This window comes from Erinaceus europaeus, chromosome 12 (assembly GCF_950295315.1).
Source record: "Erinaceus europaeus chromosome 12, mEriEur2.1, whole genome shotgun sequence".
In the NCBI taxonomy this organism is placed as follows: Eukaryota; Metazoa; Chordata; class Mammalia; order Eulipotyphla; family Erinaceidae; genus Erinaceus; species Erinaceus europaeus.
The window spans coordinates 68,819,315-68,838,698 of NC_080173.1; the positions used below are offsets into that span (position 1 = coordinate 68,819,315).

Sequence of the window (19,384 nt, forward strand, 5' to 3'; positions counted from 1 at the left end):
CATGAGATTCCGACATTAAAAAAAAATTATTTATTAATGAGAAAGATAGGAGAGATAGGAAGAACCAGACATCACTCTGGTACATGTGCTGCTGGGGATTGAACTCTGGATTTCATGCTTAAGAGTCCAAGGCTTTATCCACTGTGCCACCTCCCAGACTGTTGGGCGTCATATGTCAGTCCCTGTTCAGGCGCCATTTGCCGGGCTGGGCTAGTTTCATGGGCGGTAGAGAGACAACCAGGGACTCATGGCTGAGCTGGGAAGCAGTATCTCGTTTATTAATCAGATACATGGCCTTTTATGCATCCCTTCACCAGAAGTGGTAAGGGAAAGGAAATGACTAGGAGAGGGGGCATGGGGGAGGGGGAGAGCGTGAACAGAACATAGAAAGCTTCCATCTAACCAGTGGGGATTAAACCAATACCCTGCAGGCAGGGCCAGACCCAGGTAAAACAGTGATTATGTAAATAGACTACAACCTCAAGCAATGCAACAGAAGGGGTCTTAGAAGCAGAATTTAGTGGAGGTGGCGCAGTTTAGGTAAAGCTTTGGACTCTCAAGCATGAGGTCCCAAGTTCGATCCCCAGCAGCACATGTGCCAGAGTGATGTGTGGTTCTTTCTCTCTCCTCCTATCTTTCTCATAAATAAATAAAATCTTAAAAAAAAAAAAAAGAAGCAGAATTTAGAAGCATACCAACATCAGACCACACAGATTCTGACATTTTTATACTGATCAGGTATACACTCTACCAAGTGCACTGTCTCCTGGCCCCAACAATCTTCACATTTCTGACCTATCTCTCCTATATAAATGTGCTCCTGGTGTGTTTGTTTTTTGTACCTTCACTCTTTTATCAACTTTTTTCCAACTATAAAATTAAGCCTCGTGGGCCGGTTGGTAACGTATGTGGTTAACTGCATATAGTACCAAGTACAAGGACCCACACGCTGATCCCAGGTTCCAGCCCCCACCCCACCCCACCCCTGGCCTGAGCTCCCCACCTGCAGGGGAGTCTCTTCACAAGCCGTGAAGCAGGTCTATAGGTGTCTATCTTTCTCCCTCTCTATCTTCCCTTCTTCTCTCAATTTCGTTCTGTTCTATCCAATAAAATGGGGGTGGGGGAGGCCTTCAGATGCAGTGGATTCTTAGTGCCAGAACTGAGCCTCAGCGATAACTCTGGAGGCAAAATTAATTAATTAATTAATTAAGCCTCCACTCGTCTACCTCAAACAAATACCCTCACTCTACATGGTTACTGCTCTATATAGAAATAAGTAGACATAACAAAGTAAATAGCATCACTTTTGAGGTAAATGCAGGCAAGCAAAAATGGGAACTGATTCTTAGACAAGTAAAAATGGAATTACCTTATGATCTGGCAATACCACTATTAGGTATTTAACCAAAAGTCACCCAAACACTAATTGGAAAGGACATATGGACCCCACCTGCAAGGGAGTCACTTCACAGGTGGTGAAGCAGGTCTACAGGTATCTATCTTTCTCTGCCCCTCTCTGTCTTCCCCTCCTCTCTCCATTTCTCTCTGTCCTATCCAACAACAATAACTACAACAATAAAACAACAAAGGCAACAAAAGGGAATAAATAAATAAATATTTAAAAAAAAGAGTTTGAGTTCTGTAATCAGACAGACTGGGTATTAAGTCCTGCCTGTTACTAATTTGCTGTATGTCCACAAGTAAATTCCCCCCTTCTAGGTCCAGTTTCTGTGTCTATAAAACTGATGCATAACACCTATCTTGAAAGGCTACATTTTGGATTAAATATCATAACCAAAATGTACAGCTTCTAACTCAGGACTTGGGACACAGTAGTCACACAGAAAACACTGCTGCTCCCTTTCTTTGTGTTCCCTTCCATTTCCTACTAATGCTCAGTATAAGAGCACAATGTCTCAACAATTTGTTTGGCTTCGTATGTTAACTCGCTTTTCAGTCCCCAGGTTTCAGATGTCATCAGGATGCCGGCCAGGCTTCCCTGGACTGAAGACCCCACCAATCTGTCCTGGAGCTCCGCTTCCCCAGAGACCCACCCTACTAGGGAAAGAGAGAGGCAGACTGGGAGCATGGACCGACCAGTCAACGCCCATGTTCAGCGGGGAAGCAGTTACAGAAGCCAGACCTTCTACCTTCTGCACCCACAAGGACCCTGGGTCCATGCTCCCAGAGGGCTAGAGAATGGGAAAGCTATCAGGGGAGGGAGTGGGAAATGGAGATTGGGTGGTGGGAATTGTGTGGAATTGTACCCCTCCTACCCTATGGTTTTGTTAATTAATCCTTTCTTAAATAAAAAAATTTAAAAAAATTAAAATAAAAAAAGAGCACGATGTCCAGTGGCTTGAGAAGTGGTGCAGTGGATTAACAGTTGGACTCTCAAGCATCAAATCATAGGTTTGAACCTGGGCACTGCATGTGTCAGAGTGATGCTAAGATTCTCTCTGCCTCCTATTTCACAAATAAATCTATTGTTTGTTTGTTTAGGGTACAGTGTTCTGATCAGAAATGACTGGGTTCAGGCTGGCAAGATAACTCACTTGGATAGTTATACATACTGAGGTAAGCTTAGGTGCTATGCTGTCTTTTTTTTTTTTTCCTCCAGAGCACTGCTCACTCTGGCTTAGGGTGGTAAGGTGTTGAACCTGGGACTTTGGAGCCTCAGGCATGAGAATCTCTTTGCATAACAGTTATACTGTCTAACCCCACCCAGTGGTATTTTCTCTCTCTCTCTGTCTCTCTCTCTTCTTCCAGGGTTATCATATCAGTGAGGCTAAGTGCCAACACTACAAGTCCACTGCTCCTGGTGGCCATTTTTTCCATTTTCTTGGACAGGACAGAGAGTAACTGAAAGAGGAAGGGGAGATAGAGAGGGAAAGAGAAAGATAGATGCCTGCAGACCTGCTTCACTGCTCATGAAGCTCCCCCCCCCCACCAAGGTGGAGAGTGGGGTCTTGAACCCGGAACCTTGTGTGAGTCCTTACACTTAGTACTTAACCAGGTGGACCACTGCTCAACCCCCATGTCTAACTTTTTCTTTAAAAAAACAAAAAAGATAAATAGATATTTACTTATGAGAGGAGGAGAACTAGGGAGGATTTAGGGCATCATGCTGGCACATGCTATGCTGCACATTGAACTCAGGCTCCCATGCCTGAGGGTCCAATGCTTAACTCATTTTTAATTTTTTTCTTGTCTTTATTTATTTATTGAATAGAGGTATCCAGAAATTGAGAGGAAGGATATATATATACATTTATATATGTATATATGTGTGTGTATATATATGTATGTATATATATGTATATAGCTATATCTATCTATATGTACATATATATGTACATATAGATAGATAAAGAGAGAGAGAGAGAGAGAAAGAGAGACCTGTTGCACTGCTTTACCCTTACAGAAGGAGACCAGGGGCTTGAACTGGGTCCTTGTGCATAGTAACTTGTGCACTCAACCAGGTGCGCCACTATCTGGCCCCTCCAATGCATAACTCATTATGCCATCTTCCAAGGCACTGTCTGTTTTTCTATCTAAAGAAAAAAAAATTTGGTGCAGTGAGGCCCCAGTGACAATCCAAAGAATAATGAAAGAAAAATTACTGAATTTTCACCACCCTCTGGGTGTGTTGTGGAACTATACTCCTGATATCTTATAGTCTTGTAGATCACTAATAAAATTTTTGAAAAAGTAATTCACCACTCACCCAGTTAGCCAATATCCCTAGGATGATTAGGGATCATCTGAGTCCTTTATCCTTACTTGGAGGAAGCAAGTAAACAGGAAAAGTGGCTGTGGCCTCAGCTTCTGAGAACCAAGCAAAGTGGTTGGCACTGTGTGGGCATGCCTGCCTGGCCCTGCTCAGTTCTTTGGTTGTGTCACACTGAAAAGACTCTCTGGTCCCTTTGGCAAGGATGTGGGACAACAGTGACTTTTATATATTGCAGATGGGTCAACTTCTTAGAAAAGTTTGGAACTTAAAACATTAATTCCCCAATAAAGAAATAAAAAAGGGAAAAAATAAAAATAAAAAAAAGTTTGGAATTAGTAAAGTTGAACATGCTAACGCATATTCTATAAACTAGCATTCGTTTCTAGATTTACATGATGACAAAACTTCAAATATACCTCAAGAACATTATTTACTATAGGGAAAGAGTAGAAGGAAAAAAAAATATCTGGGGCCAGATGGTGGTGTACCTGGTTGAACGCACATGTTACAATACACAAGGACTCAGGTTCAAGCTCCTGGTCCCCACCTGCAGGGAGAAAGCTTTTCAAGTGGTGAAGCAGTGTGGTGGGGGTCTCCCTGTTTCACTCCCTCTCTCTCTCTTTTTTAAAAATATTTATTTATTTATTTATTCCCTTTTGTTGCCCTTGCTGTTTTAGTTGTAGTTATTGATGTCCTCATTGTTGGATAGGACAGAAAGAAATGGAGAGAGGAGGGGAAGACAGAGAGGGGCAGAGAAAGATAGACACCTGCAGACCTGCTTCACCACTTGTGAAGCGACTCCCCTGCAGGTGGGGAGTTGGGGGCTTAAACTGGGTTCCTTACGCTGGTCCTTGTGCTTTGCACCACCTGCACTTAACCCACTGCACTACCGCTCGACTCCTAAACATCCGTTTCCTTCTAGATTTCTGGCTGTCTCTATCCAAAAAATAAATACATGTTTTTTAAATCTCTCAATAGTAGAACAAACACAGTTTCTCTTCTTTTTCTTTTTTCATATATATTTTAAACCAGTGCACTGCTCAATTCTGGATTCTGTTAGTGCTGGGGATTGAGCCTGGGACTCTGAGACTCAAGCATGAGAGTCTTTTTGCATAACCATTATGCTATTTTCTTATCCTAAGATAGACAAATAAATAGAGGTATAATGGAATAGAAAACAAGGAGAAGGGGGTGAGTGGGTGGTAGTGCATTGGGTTAAGTGTACATAGTACAAAGCGCAAGGACCCTGGTTTGAGCCCTGGTTTCCCACCTGCAGGGGGGATGCTTCCTGAACAGTGAAGCAGGTCCTATCTTTCTCATAAATAAATAAATAAATAAATAAATAAATAAATAATTTTAAAAAGTTCATGCCTGAGTCTTCCAAGTCCTAGGTTTAATCTCTAGCCAGAGCTGAACAAGTATCTGCTTGTATAGTGCTGTATGTATATATCTTTCTCTATGTAGCTCTTTCATTTAAATAAATATTTAAAATAAAATACATAGATAATAAATATATATGTTTTGTTTTGCCTCCAGGGTTATTGATGGAGCTCTGTTAGCACTATGAATCCACTGCTCCTGGAAGCCATTAATTCCATTTTATTGGGTAGGACAGAGAGAAATAGAGAAAGGAGAATGAGACAGAGAGGGAGAGAGAAAGATAAACACCTGCAGTGTTGCTTCGCCGCTTGTGAAGCAACCCCCATAGGTGGGAAGCGGAGCCTCGAACTTGGATGCCTGTGCAGGTATTTGCACAACTTTGTACTATGTGTACTTAACTGGGTGCTCCAATGCCTGTCCCCTTGAATTTATATATTCAAAAATAGGCTTGCTTTTTTTCTTTTTCTTTTTTTTTTAGATAGAGACAGAGGAGTAAAAGAGACCACAGACAGCACTTAAGCTTCCTTCAATGGAGGAAGGTCCAGGCTCAAACTGGGGTTGCACACAAGACAAAGCAGCACACTACCCAAGCGAGCTTTTTTTTTTTTTTTTTTTTTTAAATTTCTTTATTGGGAAATAAACCACAACTTGCTCAGCCACTCATCTGTTGTTGTACACCTGGGTTGCTTCCAGGTTTTGGCTATTACAAATTGTGCTTCCAAGAACATATGTGTACACAGATCTTTTTGGATGGATGTGTTGGGTTCCTTAGGATATATCCCCAGGAGAGGAATTGCAGGGTCATAGGGTAGGTCCATTTCTAGCCTTCTAAGAGTTCTCCAGACTGTTCTCCACAGAGGTTGGACCAATTGACATTCCCACCAGCAGTGCAGGAGGGTTCCTTTGACCCCACAACCTCTCCAGCATTTGCTGATGCTACCTTTCCTGATGTATGACATTCTCACAGGAGTAAAGTGGTAGCTCATTGTTGTTTTTATTTGCATTTCTCTGACAATCAGAGACTTGGAGCATCTTTTCATGTGTTTCTCAACCTTTTGGATCTCTTCTGTGGTGAATATTCTGTCCATGTTCTCCCCCCATTTTTGGATGGGGTTATTTGTTTTCTTGTAGTTGAGTTTGGCAAGCTCTTTATATATTCTGGTTATTAGGCTCTTGTCTGATGTATGGCATGTAAAGATCTCCCATTCTGTGAGGGGTCTCTTGGTTTGGGTAGTGGTTTCTTTTGCTGTGCAGAAGCTTTTTAATTTGATGTAGTCCCATAGGTTTATGCTTGCCTTAGTCTTCTTTGTAATTGGATTCGTTTCATTGAAGATGTCTTTAAAATTTATGTGGAAAAGAGTCCTGCCAATATTTTCCTCTAAGTATCTGATAGTTTCTGGTCTAACATCCAAGTCCTTGATCCACTTGGAATTTACTTTTGTATTTGGTGAAATATAGTGGTTCAGTTTCATTCTTCTGCATGTTTCAACCCATTGTTTCCAACACCATTTGTTGAAGAGATTCTGCATTCCCCATTGAATAGTCTGGGCACCTTTGTCAAAGATTAGATATCCATAGGTGTGGGGCCTCATTTCTGGGCTCTCAATTTTATTCCACTGGTTAGTGTGTCTATTCATGTTCCAGTACCAAGCAGTTTTGATGACAATGGCCCTATAATACAATTTGAGATCTGGGAGTATGATGCCTCCAGTTCTATTCTTTCTTCTCAAGATTGTTTTGGCAATTCTAGGTCTTTTCTGGTTCCAGATAAACATTTGTAGCATTTTTTCTATTCTCCTAAAAAATGTGCTTGGGATCTTGATGGGGATAGAACTAAATTTGTAGATGGCTCTGGGTAGTATATTCATTTTGATAATGTTAATTCTTCCAACCCATGAACATGGAATATCTTTCCACTTCTTTGTGTCTTTTTCAATTTCCTTGAGTAGTGACTCATAATTTTCAGAATACAAGTCTTTCACTTCTTTGGTTAGGTTTATTCTTAGAAATATATTTTTTAATTTTTATTTATTTATTCCCTTTTGGTTTTTTATTGTTGTAGTTATTATTATTGTTGTTGTCATTGTTGTTGGATAGGACAGAGAGAAATGGAGAGAGATGGGGAGGACAGAGATGGGGAGAGAAAGATAGACACCTGCAGACCTGCTTCACCGCTTATAAAGAGACTCCCCTGCAGGTGGGGAGCTCAAGAAGCCTCGCATGATATGTTGAATTTCTGTAGTGTAGTGTTGTGATATCTCCTCTTTCATTTATAATCCAACTTATTTGGGTCTTCTTCCCTTTTTTTTTTTTTTTTTTGAGTCTGGCTAAAGGTTTGTCAATTTTGTTTACTGTTTTGAAGAACTAACGTTTTCTTTCATTGATCTTTTGTATGGTTTTCTTATTTTCAATGTTATTTATTACTGTCCTTCTGGTTGCTTTAGGGTTCCTTTGTTCTTCTTCTAGGTCTTTAAGATGTGTAATCAGGCTGTTTATTTGTGCTTTTTCTTATTTCCTAATGTGTGCTTGTATGGCTATGATCTTCCTTCTCAGTACTGTTTTAGCTGTGTCCCAAATATTTTGATAGCTGTGTCTTCATTTTCATTGAACTCTTGAAACACTTTGATTTCTTCCTTTATTTCCTCTTTGACCCAGTAGTTGTTAAGTAGTGTATTGTTGAGCTTCCACATTTTGGGACTACTAATAATCTTTTGTTGATTGTTAAGTGTTAGTTTAATTCCACTGTGGTCTGAGAAGATGCTTGGGATGATTTCAGTGCTCTTGAATTGGCTGATGCTGTCTTTGTGGCCTAACATATGGTCTATCCTTGAGAATGATCCATGTGAACTTGAGTAATATGTGTATTCCAGTTTCTTGGGATGAATGACTCTGAAAATGTCCAATAGTTCTAGTTTATCTATCTCTTCATTTAGCTCCCTCATATCTTTATTGATTTTCTGCCTGGATGATTTGTCAAGTTGAGAGAGTGGGGTGTTGAAGTCCCCTACTATGACTGTGTTGCTGTTAATATATTGCTGTAGCTTTTTCAGTAGATGTTTGATGTATTTAGATGGCTTCTCATTGGGTGCATAGATGTTAATAATTGTTAAGTCCTCTTGATTGACTGATCCTCTGAGCCTTAGGTAGTGTCCATCCCTATCTTTTTTAATTTTATCTATTTTAAAGTCTATTGTGTAGATATGAGAATAGCTGTTCCTGCCCATTTTTGTGAGCCATTGGCTTGTATGATAGTTTTCCATCCTTTCACTTTGAGTCTGTGTTTGTATTGTTGAGTTAGGTGGGTTTCCTGTAGACAACATATTGTTGGGTTGTGTTTTCTGATCCATCTTCCTACTCTGTGTCTTTTAATAGGTGAATTCAGGCCATTGACATTTATTGATATCAAAGATTGAAGATATTTTAACGCCATTCTTGTAGAGTTTTAGAGTGTTCTGATATATGGCGTATTTATGGTGGTCTGACTGTTTATAGGAGAACTTTCAGAACTTCTTTAAGGGCAGGCTTGGTGATAGTTGATTCCTTCAACTATTGCTTGTCTGAGAAGGTTTTGATGCCGCCATCTAATCTGAATGACAGTCTAACAGGATACAGTATTCTTGGCTGAAAGCCTTTCTCATTGAGTACTAGATAGATTTCTTGCCATTCTCTTCTGGACTGTAGTGTTTGTGTGGAGAAGTCTGCTGCTAATATTATGGGTTTTCCTTTGTAGGTGACTCTTTGTTTTTCTCTTGCAGCCTTCAGGATCGTTTCTTTATCCTTATTCCTTTACATTCTAAATATGATGTGTCTTGGTATCTTTAAGTCTGGGTTAATTCTGTTTGGGACCCTCTGGGCTTCTTGAACCTTTATGTCCTTTATGTTATCTAGACTAGAGAAGTTTTCAGCTATTACGGCCTGAAGAATGCTTTCTCCTCTCCCTCTCTTTCTTCCTCTGGTAAGCCAATAATGCATATATTGTTTCTTTTGAAGTCATCCCATAGGTCTCTGGGATGTTGTTTTCAGTATATCTTAATCTTTTTTTTGAGATCTCTTACTTCTTTTTTAGTTGTCTCTAATTCATCCTTGATCTTGCTAATTCTGTCTTCAGCCTCATTGATTCTATTCTCTCTCCCCTCCACTGTCTTCTGGAGTTCATCTATTTTGTTACCCTGTTCTGATACTGTTTTAGCTTGTTCAACTAGTTGTGTTCTTAGCTCAACTATTTCAGCTTTCAGCTCTCTAATAACCTTGAGATAATTAGTGTTTTATTCCAGGGTCTCATTTGTTGTTTCTGCATTTCTGATGACGATTCTTTAAAACTCTTTACTCACTTCTGTGATTATTTCCTTAACTAGTGTTTGGATGTTGACCTCATTATTTTGTGCTTCAACGTTTGGGGGGCTTTTAGCTAGACTCTTGTCCTGGTTCATTTCTCCAGTATTTCTTCTTGATGGTTTAACCATTTTATATAGTATGTTATGAGGTCCTTCTCTCAGTACTTTTCAAATTACTGATCACTCATGCCTGGATTGACTTGTGTCTAAGTAAGGTAATTAAAGGGTTCACAGTTGTGGAAGTTGACAGTTGTTTCAATAGTATTTTAATCTCTTAATTGGAGCTCAGTGGCTTAAAAGCCTCTTTTGTTCTTTTTCTTCCCTGTAGGCTATGGGAGCCTGAGGGCTTTTAAACTACAAGTAGGCTTTTTTTTTTTCTTTGCTCCAGGGTTATTGCTGGGCTCAGTGCCTACACGATGAATCCACTGCTCCTGGAGGCCATTTTCCCCCCTTTTGTTGACCTTGTTGTTGTAGCCTCATTGTGGTTATTATTATTGCCATTGTTGATGTTGTTCGTTATTGGATTGGACAGAGAGAAATGGAGAGAGGAGGGGAAGATAGAGAGGGGGATAGAAAGACAGACACCTGCAGACCTGCTTCACTGCCTGTGAAGTGACTCCCCTGCGGGGAGTCGGGGCTTGAACCTGGATCCTTATGCCGGTCCTTGCGCTTTGCACCACATGCGCTTAACCCACTGTGCCACTGTCCGACACCCATAAGTAGGCTTTGTATCTTAATCACTGACTTATGACCAAGAGATAAAGCAGTGGGGCAGAGATAATCCAGTGATTATGCAAAGAGACTTTCACAGCCCCACTGCTAGGCCACTGCAGTATAGATCTTCTTCTGAGTTTCCTGGTTACTTCTCTGTCCCCTGGTGTCAGCACAGGGCCTCCCCGCCGCTGCTCCAGACTCTGAGGGCAGCAGCAATGGAGACTCACAGTTGCATCTGGTGAGTCTCAGGGGAGTCTTCTCCTCCCTCCAGTCGTCCCCTTGATGGTGAAACAGACTGGAAGTGGTGCCTGAACTGGTAAACTGCCGGACTGTTACCACCCACTTAATCTCTCCCTAGGCTCCTCTCTGTCCACGAGCCACACGTGTTTGTACTCACCAGTGATTTTGTGGGTTCCTGAAGTCGTTCTAGTCAGGTCTTGTTGAGGTCCCAGGTGGTCTCCCTTGGTATTCCTAGTTGACTCAGGAGAGGAGAGGAGATAAACACAGCTGGTGCTGCTCTGTAGCCCCTCCTCTGGAAGTCCAAGCAAGCTATTTTATTGGTCCAACCACAGACAATTTTTTTTTTTCCTTTTACCAGAGTACTGCTCAGCTCTGGCTTATGGTGGTGGTGGGGATTGAATCTGGGACCTTTGTTGCCTCAGGCAAGGCATGAAAGGCTTTTTGCATAACCATTATACTATCTCCCCAGCCCAACAGGCATATTTTTAGAAGAGTTTTTAGTGGCATAAATATAAATAGTTTCCTTTTATTTTTTAAAATATTTTATTTATTTATTTATTTATTTATTTATTTATTAGAAACATAGGAGGAGAGAGAAAGAGTCAGACATCACTCTGGTACATGTCCTGCTGGGAACTGAACTCAGGACTCCATGCTTGAGAGTCCACTGCTTTATCCACTGTGCCACCTCCTGGACCACTCCTTTTATTTATTTATTTATTTATTGCCTCCAGGGTTGTTGCTGGGGTTCATTGCCTACACTAGGAATCCATTGCTTATGGCAGCTTTTTTTTTTTTTTTTTCCATTTCATTGGATAGAACAGAGAGAAGTTGAGAGGGGGAGACAGAGAAGAAGAGAGAAAGACAGACCCCTGCAGACCTGCTTTACTGCTTATGAAGTGTTCCCCCTTGCAGGTGGGAAGCAGGTACTCGAACCGGGAACCTTATGCAGGTCTTTACACTTTGTGCACTTAACTGGGTGGGCCACTGCACGGCCCCGTAAGTAGTTTTCTGGGTTTTTTTTTTCATTATTATTATTTTTATTTATTTTCTTTTGTTGCCCTTGTTGTTTTAATGATGTTGTTATTATTGTTGTTGTTATTGATATCGTTGTTGTTGGATAGAGAAATGGAGAGAGGAGGGGAAGACAGAGAGGGGAAGACAAAGACACCTACAGACTTGCTTCACCACTTGAAACGACTCCTCTGCAGGTGGGAAGCTGGGGGTTCGAACCAGGATTCTTACCCCGGTCCTTGCGCTTTGCGCCATGTACACTTAACCAGCTGGCGGTGAAGCAGGTCTGTAGGTGACTATCTTTCTCTCCCCCTCTCTGTCTTCCCCTCCTCTCTCCATTTCTCTCTGTCCTATCCAACAATGATGACATCACAACAATAATAGTAACTACAACAACAATAAAAAACAACAAGGGCTACCAAAAGGGAAATATATATATATATATTTAAAAAACTTAAACAAAAAAAAGAGTAGTACAGTGTAGCATTAAGGTTATAATTTTAGAGTCATAAGAGACCTTCAACAACATTGTCCAACCGTCTCATTAAAGAAATTGAAACAAGCCAGAGAAGTCGAGTGACTTACCCTAAATGATTTAATCACTTACGGAACCTAATCTAGAACCTAGGTAAACCTCCTGGCTTCTAGTCAAGTGCTCCTCCCATAGACCTATTCTGATAAATCCTGTTAGTCCTAGTTTCCTACTGTGTTCCACAACACTGTCTCTCATCAGAAGAAATAACTCATCCTAAAACTCACTTACAATAGCTTTTTTTCCCACCAAAATTTGAAAAGCTTTGTTGTAGTGAAAGGAGATCAGGAGATATAGCCTCTTCTCCACAAATCTTCTAAACACTCAGAAAACCAATCAAGACATCTAAAAGTAAAGAAACAGTTCTGTTCCTATGCCTTTATGACTATGTAGTCTGGCCTTCCTGTTTATTTATACCTATACAGTATGGCAGCTCCAACCTGCAGGTTGACTCTGGGGGGGTCTCTAGGGCATAAAGAAAAAGGGGAGAGTCTGAGAGTTGTTAAAATAGAGTTCTGTTCTACTTCTGTCCAAGCATAAAGTTGAATGTAGTTGGGGAAGAGTGAGCTCTTCTGCCACCTTGTGACAAAGAATAAGTGAGCCCTGTGATTTTTTTCCATCCATGCTCTAAGGTGGCAGCACTGAAACATGGCAACTAGGAGCTAATAATTCACAGAAAATTCCAAATAGAGTGCCAGGGCAAAGCTGTCTGATATCGTGAGGGAGCAGAGACTCATGCAGTTATGTTAGGGAAATAGTAATTACACAGTAATTTGGAGACCATGGAAGGACTTGGAGTCCCCTTTGTCTGTCCTATCTACCTGCCCTGCTAAGACTAGTAGTGAAAAAAAGTCATGAGAACACAGACTTGTACAGATCACTCCAGTTATATGTTTTTGTGTTCTCTGGATAGATACCAGGGGAAGAATGGACCTGAGTGTATGGTAGGTTTGTGTCTAATACTTTAATCAATCTCCAAATGTTTTCCACAACATTGCCAACAACGGTGTAAGCATTACTTTCTCACCATTTCCTTGCTAGCACTTGTTGCTTCTAATTCATTTATGTAAGCATTATTTAGATTTATGTACACTGCTTTATCCTGTGTGCAGTTCAGGTTTGGGCCCACTCCCTACTACATTGAAGGAAACTTTGGTGCTGTGGTTTCTCTCTCTCCCTCTCTGTCCTCACTCTTACTATCTGAAAAAAAAATTCATTCATTACATGATTTTTATGTGAGGCAGAAATAAGGAGAGAGACACACACATACACAAACTAAAGAACCACCACATTACACATGCAGCACTGGGGATCAAACTGGGAACCTCAGGCATAAAAATCTAATGTTCTACCAGTTGAGTTATTTCCCAGTAACCTTCTTATTTTTTAATTTGCTTATTTATTTGTTTTTAAAAATGATTATTTATTTACTAATAGGAGAGTAAGAGAAGGAAAAAATAAAAAGAACCAGAGCATCCTTTTGACATATGTAATGCAAAGGATAGAATTCAGGACTTCATCCTTGCAAGTCCAGCACTCTTCCAACTGCACACATCCTGAGTCTCTCTTTCTGTTCTATGTTTGTTTGTTTCTGTTCTTTTTATTTTTCTTTATTCAATAGGACAGAGGGAACTTGAGGACTGAGGGGGGGAGGGGAAGATAGTGAGGGAGACAGAGAGACACCTGCAGTAGTTGCTTCACCACTCATAAAGCTTCTTCCCTCAGGTGGGAAGTGGGAGTTTGAGCCTGGGTCCTTGCACATGGTAAAGTGTGCTTAGCCAGGTGCAGCACCACCTGGATATATTTGTTTGTATGTATTTATTAATGGGTAGAGACAGAGACAAATTGGGAGAGGAGGGGGAAATACAGAGGGAAAGAAAAATGAGAGACGCCTGCAGCCCTACTTCACCACTCATGAAGCTTTCTCCCTACAAGTGGGGACGGTAGACTTGAAAGTGGGTCCTTTGCAGTTATGTGTGTGCTTAACCACATTTACCACCTGGCCCTCTCTCTCTATCTCTCTCTCTTTTTTTTTTCACCAGGGATATGGCTGGGGCTGTGTCAGCACTAGGAATCCACCATTCCCACTGGTATTTATTTATTTATTTATTTATTTTTCCCTTCCGTTGCCCTTGTTGTTTTTTATTGTTGTTGTAGTTACTATTGGTTGTTGTTATTGATGTCGTCATTGTAAGATAGGACAGAGAGAAATCAAGAGGAGGGGAAGACAGAGAGGGGTAGAGAAAGAGGGACACCTGCAGACCTGCTTCACCGCCTGTGAAGCAATACTGCCGCAGGTGGTGAGCTGGAGGCTCAAACCGAGATCCTTACGTCTGTCCTTGCTCTTCGCGCCACATACGCTTAACCTGCTGCAATACCGCCGGACTCCCTCTTGTTTTATTATTATTATCTTTATTTTTTTAATAGAGACAGCTAGAAATCAAGAGGGTGATAGGGAGAATGACAAGAGACACCTGCAGCACTACTTCACCACTCGCAAAGCTTTCCTCCTGCAGGTGGGAACCGGGGGGCTTGAACCTGGGTCCTTGCGTGTTGTAATACGTGCGCTCAACCATATTTTTAAAAGAATTCATTTATGTATTTATTAATGAGAAAGATAGGAGAGAAAGAGCCAGACACCACTCTGGTACATGTGCTGTCGGGGACTGAACTTGGGACCTCATGGTTGAGAGTCCAGTGCTTTATCCACTTCGCCACCTCCCGGACCACCTGACTCCCTCTTTTTTTTTTTTTTTTTTGCCTCTAGAGTTATCACTGGAACTCGTTGCCTGCGTCACTTGTTTTTTGAATCCACTGCTCCTGAGGCCATTTTCTCCATTTTGTTGCTCTTGTTGTTACTGTTGGATAGGACAGAGAGAAATTGAGAGAGGAGGGGAATACAGAGAGGGGCAAGGAAAGATAGACACCTGCAGACCTGTTTCACCGCTTGTGAATCGAAACCCCTGGAGCCAGGGGCTCGAACCGGGATCCTTACCCTGGTCCTTGAGCTTTGTGCCATGTGCGCTTACCCTGCTGCGCTACTGCCCAGCTCTTTTTTTTTTTTTTTTTTGCCTCCAGGGTTATTGCCGGAGCTCAATGCCTGCACTATGAATCCACTGCTCCTGGTGACCATCTTTTCCATTTTAGTGGATAGGACAGAGAGAAATTGAGAGGGGAAGGGGAAATAGAGAGGGAGAGAGAAAGAAAGATAGATACCTGAAGCACACCTGCTTCAATGCTTGTGAAGCAACTTCCTTGCAAGTGGGGAGCAGGGAGCTCAAACTGGGATCCTTGAGTGGGTCCTTGAACTTTGTACTATGTGTGCTTATTCCCGTCCGCCACCACCCGACCCCCTTTTTCTTTTTTTTTTTTTTTATTAGGCAGGACAAAGAGAGATTGAGAGGGGTGGGGGAGACATTGAGGGCAAAAAAAAGAAAAAGAGAGAGCGTGAGATCTACTTCACCTCTTGTGAAGTGTCCCCTCTGCGGGTGGGAAGCAGAAGCTTAAGCCCATGTCCTTGTGTGTAGTAGCATGTACACACAACGAATGTGCCACTGCTTTTTTTTTTTTTTTTACCAGAGCACTGCTCAGCTCTGGCTTATGGTGGTGTGGGGGACTGAACCTGGGACTTGAGAACCTCAGGCATGAAAGTCTCTTTGTATAACCATTATGCTATACCCCCATCTGCCACTGCTTTTTTTAATGAATACATTCTCACAGGTGTGATATGGTATCTCATCGTCTTGATTGGCATTCTGATAATTAATGACTTTAAGCATTTTTTTTTCTTTTTTCTTTTTACCAGAGCACTGCTCAGCTCTAGCTTATGGTGCAGTGGGGGATTGAACCTGGGACTTCAGATAAAGTCTCTTTGCATAACCATTATGCTATCTACTCCCATCCAGATTTTTTTTTTCCTTAAACCTGTTGCTCAATGACATAAAAAAAAAACAAAACCTAAAAGTATGTGTAATGACAGATGAGTGGTTATAGAAATTATGGAAAAATACTCAGCTATAGGATGTGATGACATCTTCTCCTTTGTTACAACTTGGAGGAAATTTAAAGGATTTGGAATAGGGCACCAAAGTAAAAAAATCTCTGGGTGGTGGGAGTCCGGTAGCACAGCGGGTTAAGCACAGGTGGCGTAAAGCCCAAGGACTGGTGTAAGGATCCCGGTTGGAGCCCCCGGCTCCCCACCTGCAGGGGAGTCACTTCATAGGCGGTGAAGCAGGTCTGCAGGTGTCTGTCTTTCTCTCCCCCTCTCTGTCTTCCCTTCCTCTCTCTATTTCTCTCTGTCTTATCCAACAACAATGACAACAATAATAACTACAACAATAAAACAACAAGGGCAACAAAAGAGAATGAATAAATAAATAAATATTTTAAAATAATTAAAAAATTAAATTAAAAAATCTCTGGGTGGAGGTTTTGGGTGGATGCTCAGCATGGGGGGGTGGGGGGATGGGATGGGACACAGTCTTTCGGTGGTGGTAATGGTGTTTATGTACACTCTCAGCGAAAACCCTGGAGGCAAAAAAAAAAAAAGGAAAGAGGGAAGGAAGAAAGAAAGAGAGAGAGAAAGAAAGAAAAGTATGTCACAAGATACATAGAGTATAGAACTTTAGTTCTTGGGAGTCAGGTGGTTGCGCAGAGGGTAAGTGCACTGGGAGCAAAGCACAAGGGGTGCAAAACACAAGGACAGGCTTAAGGATCTTGGTTCAAAACCCCTGGATCCCCACTTGCAGGGAGTCGCTTCACAGGCGGTGAAGCAGGTCTGCAGGTGTCTATCTTTCTCTCCTCCTCTCTGTCTTCCTTCCTCTCTCTATTTCTCTCTGTCTTATCCAACAATGATGACATCAATAACAACAACAACAATAATAATAACTACAAGGGCAACAAAAGGGGGGGAAGCAAATTTAAAAAAATAATAATCATAATTCTTCTCTGTTTTGTTTTTGTCACCAGTGTTATCAGTGGGGCTCAGTGCCTAAATGACTCTTATACTCCCAATGCTTCCGCCCCTCCCCTTTGTTAGATGATGAGAGAGAACCACCTGCTCTACCAGGTGAAACTCCACCCAGTCCTCTATCATAGTCTTTAATTATATGTACATTTATAAATGTACAGATACTGCTCATTATGAGTCCTGTGCCCTGTCCATCATATTTATTGTTTGCTGCCCATCATTCCATGTGAATGATGTGTTCACTGTTAAAATAGTGTCTGGCACATACAGGCCCACAACAGATACGTATAGAACGAAAGGCACTATGACTAGCAGTTCAACACTTCCTTTTTTTTTGCCCTAGAGGCAAAAAGGGGGGGTTCAATGCCAGCACTACAAATCCACTGCTGCAGGTGGCTACTTTTTCCATTTTATTGGATAGGACAGAGAGAAATTGAGAGAGGAGGAGAAAATAAAGAAGGGAAGAGAAAAATAGACACCTGCAGACCTGCTTCACCACTTGTGAAGTGATCCCTCCTGCAGTGGGGAGCCAGGGCTGATTCGCCTAGTTCCTCACCTGCACAGGAGTCCCTTCACAAGCAGTCTTTCTCTCTCCTTCTCTATCTTCCCCTCCACTCCCAATTTCTCTCTGTCCTATCCAAAACAAAAAAATCGGGGGGAAAAAAAAAAGCTACAAGAGCAACAGACTGGTAGGGCAAGCACCAAGCCCCAGCAATAACCCTGGAGGCAAATAAATAAATAAATACATAAACAAATAAAACAGCAATAGTCAGAAGTGTAGAAATGTACACAACTATAAAGATATGTTTGTGCTAATGTGAAAGAACCTGGGACTCTGAAGCCTTAGATATGCTCTTTTGCATAACCATTAAGCTTCTACCCCTCCCCAATGCCTGACTGCTTCCTTCGTTCAGTCCCAGTTTCTTAGTCCACTCTAGAAATCACGTTTCTTTCTTCTTTCCTTCCTTTTTTAATTTTGCCTCCAGGGTTATTGCCGAGACTATGAATCCACTACTGTTGGGGACTGTGAATCCCTGCAGGTGGGGAGGCAGAGGCTTGAACCCAGGTCCTTACGTGGGTCCTTATACTTCCTACTATGTGTGCTTAAATCAGTGCGCCACCACCCACCTCCATCCTTTAGTGTGTCTCTCCCTTCCTCCCTTCCTCCCTTCTTTTTTCTTTCCCTAGCCAAAGCTTTTCTAGGTACTTCTGACTGCACGACTCCACCACTCCTAGGGAGCCAGGGAGTGGCTCATCCAGTTAAAGGAAAGTAGTACTAAGTGCAGCACCAATGCAAGGGACCTGGGTTTGAGCCCTGTCGCTCTCCATCTACAGCAGGGACGCTTCACAAGCTGTGAGGAGGTATGCAGGTATCCTTTCTTTCTTCCTTTCTTTCTCAGAGCATTGCTCAGCTCTGGCTTATGGTGTTTGGGGAATTGAACCTGGGACTTCAGAGCCCAGGCATGATAGTCATTTTGCAATCTACCTCAATGTATATCCCTCTCTCTGTGTGTAAGATTGTTTATTAATGAGAAGATAGGAAGAGAGAGAATGAACCAGACATAACGCCGGTACATGTGTTACCAGGGATTGAACCAGAGACCTCATGCTTGAGAGTCCAATGCTTTATCCACTGTACCATCTCCCGGATCACTATCTTTCTCCCTCTATATCTCCCCCTCCCTCTCAATTTCTTACTGTCCTATTAAGTAAAATGGAGGAAAAAGGAAAAGAAAAAAATGGCTGCCAGGAACTGTGGCGTCCTAGTATGGGCACTGAGCCCCAGCGATAACACTAGAGGCAAAAAAACAAAAACAAAAAAAATCTCACCATGCCTATGGATTGATGGATATATTTATATATCCCCCCATAAAAGATGAGAGACAAAGAATAGGGGGCAGGACAGTGACACACCAGGTTGAGTATACCTATTACAGTGAACAAGGGCGCAGGTTCAAGTCCCTAGTCCCCACCTATAGGGGGGAAGTTTCACAAGAGATGAAACTGCTACAGATATCTTTCACTCCTCTTCCCCCTCAATTTCTCTATCTCTATACAAAATAAATAAATAAAAATAAAATTAAAAAATTTAATAGTAGCTTAAAATAAGAAAGTAAAATTAAAAAGAAGAAAGAAAGGGGGGTCGGGTGGTAGCGCAGTGGGTTAAACACACATAAGCGCAAAGACCGGCATAAGGATCCCGGTTCAAGTCCCCGGCTCCCCACCTGCAGGGGAGTCGCTTCACAGGCGGTGAAGTAGGTCTGCAGGTGTCTGTCTTTCTCTCCCCTTCTCTGTCTTCTCATCCTCTCTCCATTTCTCTCTGTCCTATCCAACAACAACGATACCAATAAAAATTACAACAATAAAAACAAGGGCAACAAAAAGGGAATAAATAAATATAAAGGAAAGAAAGAAGGAAAGAAAGGGAGACGGGGAGAGAGAGAGAGAGAAAAGGAGGAGAAATACTA

The 19,384-nt window shown here is 41.7% G+C and overlaps 1 protein-coding gene across 4 annotated transcripts in view; it reads right to left on the minus strand.

Annotated features, from left to right (window-relative positions):
* The window catches only part of LOC103108101 (acetyl-CoA carboxylase 1), a 338,374-nt gene that overhangs the window by 269,357 nt on the left and 49,633 nt on the right, over positions 1-19,384 (minus strand). The window lies entirely within an intron of this gene.